Below are 9,522 nucleotides of genomic sequence, written 5' to 3'. Positions count from 1 at the left end.
TTGCTCCCTTATGAGGAATATGGATCTAATAATAGCGTGCATAGCTCCACTAAAGCTACCCCATTCTTGGTGGTGAATGGGTATGAGGGGAAGGCTTTCCAGTCACTGCCAGGCAGAAAAGTGCCAGAAGCTTTCTCCTCATTTGAGCAATGGTGGACCGGGTTGGGGAACTGGAGACCACGTCATCCACTTTGAAAGAACTGAAGTCCTTTCTACGGTCTCACATTATCATACCCGCCTGAACAGAGAAGCTATTGAGATTTACAAACACCAGCACAATTTTAACAGAAAGGAAGAAGGCATTTTCATCCACCAATCTTGGTACCCAGCTCTGCAAAACATCCTACAGACTATAAATTGCAGAAAGTCTCAGAACAACCTGCAAATTCCACAGAACAATCAGCACAGTCAACAACCATCTTCCTTATCTTCAAACCCCTTCCAATCCTCCCAGCAATTAACACAGAACAATGGTCACATTCAACAGCCAGTTTCCTTATCACTACCCTTCCAGGAAGCCCCACCAAACAATGGGCACATCCACAAACCAATTGCCCTTTCATCACACCCCCTCCAGCCTAAAAATAGCAGCTCTCCAGCAGCCCTGGCCCCACTCAATGCACAGCAGCCAAGAAGGTCTGAGCGCCTGCTCCGGCTGCAACGCCACTGAGGATGTTCTCCGCAGCTGAGATCGAAACGTCTGGAAGGAAAACTTTCTCCAGTAGAACACGGCACTTGATCCCGAAAGACTCTACAAACCCTAATAGTAATAGATAAGACATCAAGCTGAGTTCCTGTCCAAGCCTATGGGTGTCTGGCCCAAGTTTCAATGTATTTATCAAGCAGGAAAGTGCAAGTATGGAGGAAGGCACTCAGTATCACAGCAGCACTTCTGATAGTGGTCACTGGTTCTCAGTTAAGTAGTTAACTGTATGCACAGCATATTCTAGATAAATGTTTGTGTGAACTGGTCCTACTCCTACATGGAGCCTACACTCACTAAAATTGCCTCAGGAATCTAGTATGGCTCCTTAGTCTCTCACTCTTAAAGCTGCTGATTAGGATTTAATACTGGGTGATGCAAAATGTCTTGGGGTTCCATACTCCTTCCCTATATTCAGTACCCTAAAACACTAGAAATGACTTACATGCCAGCAATAAAGATCTCTGTAATTTAGTGCCAAACTATATGATTGTGTCCTTGTGGCTGCCATGAGGATGCTTCCACTATTTTCAACTAATTCAAAAAGGCCATGAGGACCCAATCATGGTAAGGACAGTGTGATTGACTGAGGTGCTTGTTTTAAATGGCAGCAATGTCTTCTTAGTGACCATAAGGACATCATCATGCCTACTTTGGCTCAGAGTCACAAAATTCAACTGCAGATTTATAAGTAACAAGGAATAAGGCCTATTATGAAGAAAACTACAATAGGCTCTAGAAAGAGGCTCTGGGCATATGTCCTCACACCCTTGCTGTCTTCAAGTAAAGGCATTCACTCCCCCTCACCTCAAGGGGAACTGATCTCTGCCATCTGGAAAGCAGTTGTAATTCTGCGTGATCGCAAGCCCTCACCTGGAGATTGGCAACAGTGGTTTCCCAGGATGACATGTCTGATTTGGAGGGTGGAGTTTATAGCATTGTACCTGTCTGAGGTCCAACCCCTCCACAAACCCCAACCTCTCCAGGCTCAACCCCTTAAATCTCCAGGAATTTCCTAACCTGGAGTTGGCAACCCTATATCCTCCCTTTATCTGCCTCGCTGACTTCAGCTTTCCATTGCCTCCCCCCTCTCTGCAGCCTCTATCTAAGCAAAGCACAGTCCTTCTCCACGGGAAGGGGGGGGGGACGAAAGATTACATCATTCTCCTCTCCTCCTTTGATATGCACAACAACCCTGTGAGGTAGGTTGGGCTGAAAGTCTGTGACTGGTTTGAAACCATCCAGTGAGCTTCCGCAGCAAAAAGCTGGATCTGGCAAACCCCTCTGAAGCCCTAACTCCTATGCCCTCCTTCAACTCCATCACAAAATCTCCAGGAATGTCCCATCAACCTGGAACTGGAAGCACTAATCAGGATTAGCCCCAACGCATTGTCCTTTAGATGCCTGTAGTGATACCTTTCAGACCAACACTCTGTCTCTGATAATGCTGTTGGTCTTAAGCACAGGACTTCAATCTCTCTCTCCCTGTCTTGCTTTCCCTCCCTCCCTCAAACCACACACACACCCCCTGTGTATCTGGTCTGCTGTCATGGGACAGCATTTTCACCCCTGTTTATGGCTGTTTCCTTTCCAGAGGAGGAGAGGAAGGAACCCTCAGCCATTCAAGGGAAGGCTTTATCTGGCTTTTTCCCTTCTCCTTCCTCAGCCAGTCCAAGGAAAGGTTTCTTTGTCTCCTCTGCAAAGCAGTGGCTCAGTCCTGAGGCTGGAGGGTGGGGGTTGCTCTCCATTGAGACTGAGGCTGATTTTACACTGGGCAAAAGATCTAGTAATGCTGTGCTTTTAAAAGTGATCGTCTACATTACAATGTGCCTTGACTTCTGTCTTGTGTTTTGACTGTCATTTACATTTAAATTCCTGAATTGGCTCTGACACCGTTTTCAGCACGGAGTTGCCCCTGACTTTCTAAGACTACTTTTAAATGAGGGTTTTCCAGGAAGCACATTCCACAGGTCCATAAAGATGACATCTTTCCTAGGAAACAGGGCAATAAACTCGTTTCTCAAGAAAGAACAAAGGAACTCTTAAACCTGCCCCCCTCCACCCCTCCAATAAAGCAAGCAAATGTGGAGGAGCAAAATTTTGAGTGTAGATGAAAAAATATACTCTGGATTTCTAGAAGGCGATTTCAGTGCTCAGAAAATCAGACTCAAACATGAATGCAGAATTAGCCTGAGTGACAGGCAGATTAGGTGAAAGTGTGACCAGTCTGTCTGGAGAATTATATTATAGGGGAGATACAGAGAGAGCTCATACAGAATAACAGTCATAAACAAAGGTTATTGAAGGAAGAATCAGACGATATATTAAAGCAGGGGGATTAGTGATAGGGCTGTGAGACTTAAAAAAAAAAAGAATCTGTACAAGTTATCCCACTTGGATGCAAGGCAGGGGAGAAGGCTGTACGCAAACAGAAGTCAGGTGAAAAAAGCCATTGTGAGACAGAACTAGAATTGCTGATCCTGGGGCCCCAAGAAGAGTCCAACACCTATTTGGGATCCAGGTGGCTGAACAGAAAGTAAATCCAAGAGAAGAAAAAGCAGGACTGAAAGCCTTGTGTCAAACAAGGCCCAAGCACCTCTCAAGAGTTGCCTTGTGACAGGCAACAAAAGCAAGCTGGGGAAGGAGTCTGTCCCCGCTAATACTGCAACCATATGGGGCTCAGAAAGAAAAGATGCTTCCCCGCACCCAGACTTGGGAACAAAAATGCCTGGAGGTAGGGCTGTGTGTGTGATCAAACTGAGGCCATGAGACTGAATTGAGTTGTGCCTAAAAAGGAAGCGAGCTGGTCCAAATCCGGGCATGACTTTTGGATGAAGAAATGGGTGTGTTGATGATGACAGAAAAGGTCTAACTGAAGTGGTAAACAAGTGGCTGTGCTAATGATAGTGAGAGGGTCTCCTTGTGACAAAAAGCACATTGATGAGATTATGGGCCTTGATTAGGGTCAGGGTTAGAATTCTAGCAGGATCTCCTTTGCATATTAGGCCACACACCCCTGATGTAGCCAATCTTCCAAGATTAGCCAATCTTCCAAGAGCTCTTTTTTGTGAGCTCTTGGAGCATTGGCTACATCAGGGGTGTTTGGCCTAATATGCAAAGGAGTTCCTGCTAGAGTTCCACCCCTGATTAGGGTTCTGATCACTGCTAGTTCTAAAGTTTTTCTCAGGGGCTTTTTAGATTGAACATGGACTCTCTTCTCTCTTCATCACCAGTCTTTTGTCTGATGGCCAGAGATTCCTTGCAACAGCTTCCTTACAGAGGAAGGAAAGACAGGCTTTACTATCCTGCATGGAAATTCAGTATCCAAGATGGAGCCAGGAAGGTAACAATGTAAACAAGCCAAATTGCCTGTTAAAGAATGGCTGGTATCATATGAATGGTATGGTCATATTTTTACACAGACAAAACAAGGAGATTTGCAAGGAAATGAACAAATTAACACCACTCTCAAAAGTATTCTGCCTCTCTGTATGGGCCCCTAACTGTGCAGTGGAACTGCTACGAAAGCCTCTGACACATTCCAGATCAGGATATTGTGTTTGCTGCATACAATCCTACCCCCATTCTATGACTAGAAAATCCAAATTAAATTAGCAAAATAAATAAATTAGCAAATTGAGTAAATGTGCACATATGTGTGTAATTTTATATACATTAATTATGCTATCATGGTCCACATTTTCAAATAATTTTGCATGTAGTCAGCAAGGAATGAAACTATGGAAAGTAAGGGCAAGGAAACGTTCAGACTTTACTCTGTAATAATGTGGAATAAAAATTTGTGTGTGTTTTTTTTAAAAGAACATATTCTCAAAACATTGCATTCAGAACTGCAGAACAAGTTCTGAAAAGCTGTGACAGGTGGAATGCACAAACCATTTTACAGCTAATTTTTTAAACTTTTTTTTCAGTTAAAACAATTTTATTTGGTAATATGTGGTAATTATATCCAATACTAATAAAACGTTAATAAACAATTATTACCTTCCCCATACATTACGCTTTCCCCTCCTTCCCTCCCCCCAAATCTTGACTTCCGCCGGTGCCAATTGCCTAAAATTCTAATAACAAAAGGTATCTTTAACAGAATCTTAATAAAAAAAGAAAATATATAAATATCATTTTGCAGAGAAATAAAAAACCCCACAGTTCTTATACTTTATAAAGTCCCACCCAGTTATTATAGTTCATTTTCTTTCTTTTTCTAAAAACCTAAGTAGTATTCTCAAAAATCACCCAAAGACCTTTTACTTTCCATTCTTTTTCTATATATCTTCCGAATTTATGCCGGTCCATTTTAAGTCCCTCTAAATTGTAGTTTTTCAAGATTCTTGTAAGTTTATCCATTTCACCCCATGACATAACTTTTACAATCCAGTCCCATTTTTCTGGTATTTTATCTTGCTTCCATAACTGCGCATATAATGTCCTAGCAGCTGAAAGCAAGTACTAAATTACAGTTCTATCTTCTTTTGGAAATTTCTCCATTTGTAATCCCAATAGGAAAGTCTCTGGAGTTCTCTTAAGTTCATATCCCAAGATTTTGGAAATTTCTTGTTGAATCATTTGCCAAAACTGTTTTGCTCTTTCACAAGTCCACCACATATGGTAGAAAGAACCTTCATGCTTTTTACATTTCCAACATCTATCTGGCATCTTATTGTTCATTTTTGCTAACTTTTTAGGAGTCATATACCACCTATACATCATTTTATAACAGTTTTCTTTGATACTATAACATGTTGAGATTTTCATAGAGTTCTTCCACAAGTGTTCCCATGTTTCCATCTGTATTTCTTTATTTACATTAATTGCCCATTTTATCATTTGAGATTTTACTACTTCATCTTCAGTAGACCATTTCAATAATAGTTTATATAGTTTTGAAATCAACTTTTCATTGTCTCCAAGCAGAACATTTTCTAATTCAGTTTGCACTTTCCTTATTCCTTCATTTTTAATATCATTTTCCACCAAGCTCTTTATTTGTTGCATTTGGAACCAGTCATATTTATTATTCAATTCTTCAGCTGTTTTCAACTCTATCTTACCACCTTGTATTTTTAATAATTGATTATATGATAGTCATCTTGCATCACCAGTTTCTGCCAATATTTTAATTATTTCTGCTGGCACTATCCACAACGGCTTCCTTTCATCTCCATATTTTCTATATTTCATCCATGTATTCAACAAATTACTTCTTATATAGTGATGAGAGAAAAAACCATCCATCTTTTTCTTCCCATAATACATATAAGCATGCCAACTAAATATATTTCCATGACCCTCCAATGCTAAAAGTTTTCTATTCAACAACGTCACCCACTCTTTTATCCATACTAGACAAACTGCTTCATGGTATAACTTTAAATCTGGTAGTTAAAATCCTCCTCTTTCTTTTGCATCTGTTAAAATTTTCATTTTAATTCTTGGTTTCTTCCCTGCCCATACGAACTCTGAAATTTCCTTTGCCACTTGTTGCATTGTTTATTGTCTTTCACAATTGGAATAGTTTGGAACAAATACATAATTCTTGGTAAGATATTCATTTTTATTGCAGCTATTCTTCCAAGCTATTCTTCCAACCATTTTACCATATCTTCATTCATTTTATGCCATAGCTTTTCATAGTTGTTTTTATATAAATCAATATTTTTCATTATAATCTCCACACCCAGATATTTTACTTTAGAGGTAACTTCACATCCCGTCAGCTCCTGCAATTATTTTTGTTTACTCACTTGTATATTTTTGCATAAAAATTTTGGCTTCTCTTTATTAATGTAAAAGCCTGCCATTTCTCCATATTCCTAGTAATAATGGTGTTACTTGTATAGGATTTTCATTTATAAACACTGCATCATCTGCAAATGCTCTGTATTTATAAGTAAAGCCTTTTAGTTTCAAACCTTCCATTTCTTTATCTTCTTGAATTTGCATCAGCAAAACTTCAAGAGTCATTATAAACAACAATGGAGAAAGAGGGCAACCTTGTCTTGTTCCTTTACTAATTTCCATATCCCTGGTTCCAGCCGTTTACCCTCAGAAGTGAAAAGGATGTAAAAGCTTTTCTTTCCTTGAGGTTCAGCTGTCCTATTGTGGTTATACACCAAGTCTATAAGCTGAATCCTCTTAACATTTCATCACTCCCAACTGGCTGTTTTTCACTGCTTGTGGTTTATTGTTTGAAAGTCTTCAAGAAGATTAATTGTCTTATTGATAATGATTGTGGTGTAAGGTCTGGAAAGGTTTTAAGCCAAATATTTTAAAAATGGGAAAGCAAGGGAGGGGAAAATCTGAGGAGAATATGGTCTTTGTTACTACATATTTTCAGCTTTACTCTTGGGACATTCGGTATGGCTTCTGCTCGTGTTATCTGCTCTGGTCTTCAGAGCCCTTCTATTTATTTTCAGTCCATTGAAACAGAAAACAACCAGTTCAGCTAACAGCAAATTCAGATGTAGCCTGTTTTTACAGGTCTTGTGGGAATGCTTGTCTATCAACATGGTTAAACACAAACCTAATGCTTGTCAGATGCATGTGCTACAATGTATTTTGGAGCACATAAGAGTGACATAATCCATTAGGTCACTCATTTCTGCATTACATTTGTGTGACAACATGCTAGCTTGTATGTTCCACACAACAACTAGTGCCTGGGAAAGCTGATCCCCCTAGATTGTTCTTTAGTTCTTGCAGTGCAAGCAGAGAAAGCATTCTATTTGAGACACACAAGGCAGAGCTTGACTGCTGTGTTTCTCGCAAAGAGAATCGAAGGGAAAATCCCCACATGGCAGCTTCTGCTTGGTTCAATTAGGTATGTGCATTTAAAAAAAAAATCAGTATTTTTTAAATATAAATGTTGGAAAGCTGAAAAATTTTAAAATTCCCAGTTAATCTGAGGTTTGCAGCCTGCAGCAACGCTGCTAGGCTGCTTCAGCCTGGTTTGCCACCCTGGGAGGAGTGAGTCAGGCTCACCCGTTTGGGCATGCAATATTGTGGGTGGGGCCTGGCTGTCTTAATGGCCAGACCTCCGCTCTTCGCTGTCAGTTCTGCGGATGATCGGAGGACTACGGATAGGGATGTGCATTCGGCTCGGCCGAGCCGAAAATACAGCCGAATAAATGCTGATTCGGCTGTATTCGGCATTGCCCGCAGCCGAATGCCCTTGCCGCCAAAAATGCGGCTCCCGAATGCGGCTCGCCGTATTCTTCCGAACTGCTATTCGGGAGAATACGGTACGGCTGCCAAAGGGCTGCTGTCAGTTTCCATAGAAAAGGCGGGAAGCGGATTCTGCAGCCTCAATGGAGCTGCTTGCTTAGCTTCCTGCCTTTAGTGCCCTCTTCCCGCCTCTCCTATAGCCTCCCTGGGGTCAGGGAAGGGGGGGAGGGGGAAGAGGAGCCCCAGCAGCCAATCCAAAGCATGCATTTGCAAAATGCATTGCAAATGCATGCTTTAGGGCTGTTGTTGTGTACTGTGTATGTATGTGTAGCTGATGGCCCAGCCATCAGCTACATTGTTATTTTGATCTTTTGCTTACTTGGGTATCCAAGTAAGCAATGTTCTCTGGCCAATCAGAGAGAGCAGTGCTATTTTTTGAAATTGCTCTCTGTAGGGCCAGAGAACCTTTTTAAGGAGTCTTCCTGCTGGACTCCTCCATTGCTGTGTTGGTGTATGTGGTGTGGGTTGGTGTGAGAGAGATTGTGCTGCTGCTGGTGGCTGGCCCTTGGCTTCAGCTCCTGCCTGCTGCTCTCTCACTGCCTTACCAGAGATCTCCCTGGACTCAGAGAAGACAAGGTAAGACAGTTTTGGGGTTTTTGTTTTAGTTTTTGTTGGTAAAAGGACTAGAGTCCCTTTACTTGTTCAGATTTGGGTGGGTGAGTGCTGGGTGGGTAAGGTAGCCTATTTGGGGTTGGGGTTAGGTTCTGCTGGGGGTGGGGGGGGCTGGGGTGGGGTGGTTTTGCTAATTTGCCCATATCTTAATTTAGTGAGAGGACTTTTTAAAGTGCAGTGTCCTTTTACTTCTCCTGATTTGGGTGGCTTGGATTTCTTGGGGTTAGGGTGAAGGGGTTTTTTTTTGGGGGGGGGGGAGTTCCTGTATTATTAAAAGTTGAGTTTTTTACTGTTTCATTGTTTGATTTGTTGCTGCTGTGTTACTTTTATCTTCAGGTTATTGGGGGGGGGGTGCTGTTTGGCCTAATTTTCATTGTTTAAAAGGCCACTTTTCTCCCCCTTTTCTGGTTCTGGTTTTAGGGGTGGGGGTGTTGTTGTTGACTGACTTTGTGTTGCAGAATGATGTTGAGCTAGGTGTGGTGGTCCACCACCACTTCTCTTGTTTGAGAGACTAGAGTTGTGTTGTTTGGGGCAGGGAAGCTGGCACCTGGGTGAGAGACCCAGAGGCAGCAGGCTTTTTGTGGTTTGCCAGCTCTCCCCGTATTGTTTGGGGCAGGGCTGGAGAGCTGGCACCTGTAGATTGTGTTGTTTGGGGCAGGGAAGCTGGCACCTGGGTGAGAGACCCAGAGGCAGCAGGCTTTTTGTGGTTTGCCAGCTCTCCCCGTGTTGTTTGGGGCAGGGCTGCAGAGCTGGCACCTGTAGATTGTGTTGTTTGGGGCAGGGAAGCTGGCACCTGGGTGAGAAACCCAGAGGCAGCAGGCTTTTTGTGGTTTGCCAGCTCTCCCCGTGTTGTTTGGGGCAGGGCTGGAGAGCTGGCATCTGGGTTTGCTGCAGCCAGGTCTGCAGAGCAGACCTTGAGCAGATTGTGTTTTGTACTGCCACGACGTTGGCAACTGGGTTTT

This window comes from Heteronotia binoei, chromosome 4 (assembly GCF_032191835.1).
Source record: "Heteronotia binoei isolate CCM8104 ecotype False Entrance Well chromosome 4, APGP_CSIRO_Hbin_v1, whole genome shotgun sequence".
NCBI classification, from domain to species: Eukaryota; Metazoa; Chordata; class Lepidosauria; order Squamata; family Gekkonidae; genus Heteronotia; species Heteronotia binoei.
This window is presented reverse-complemented; position numbering follows the sequence as displayed.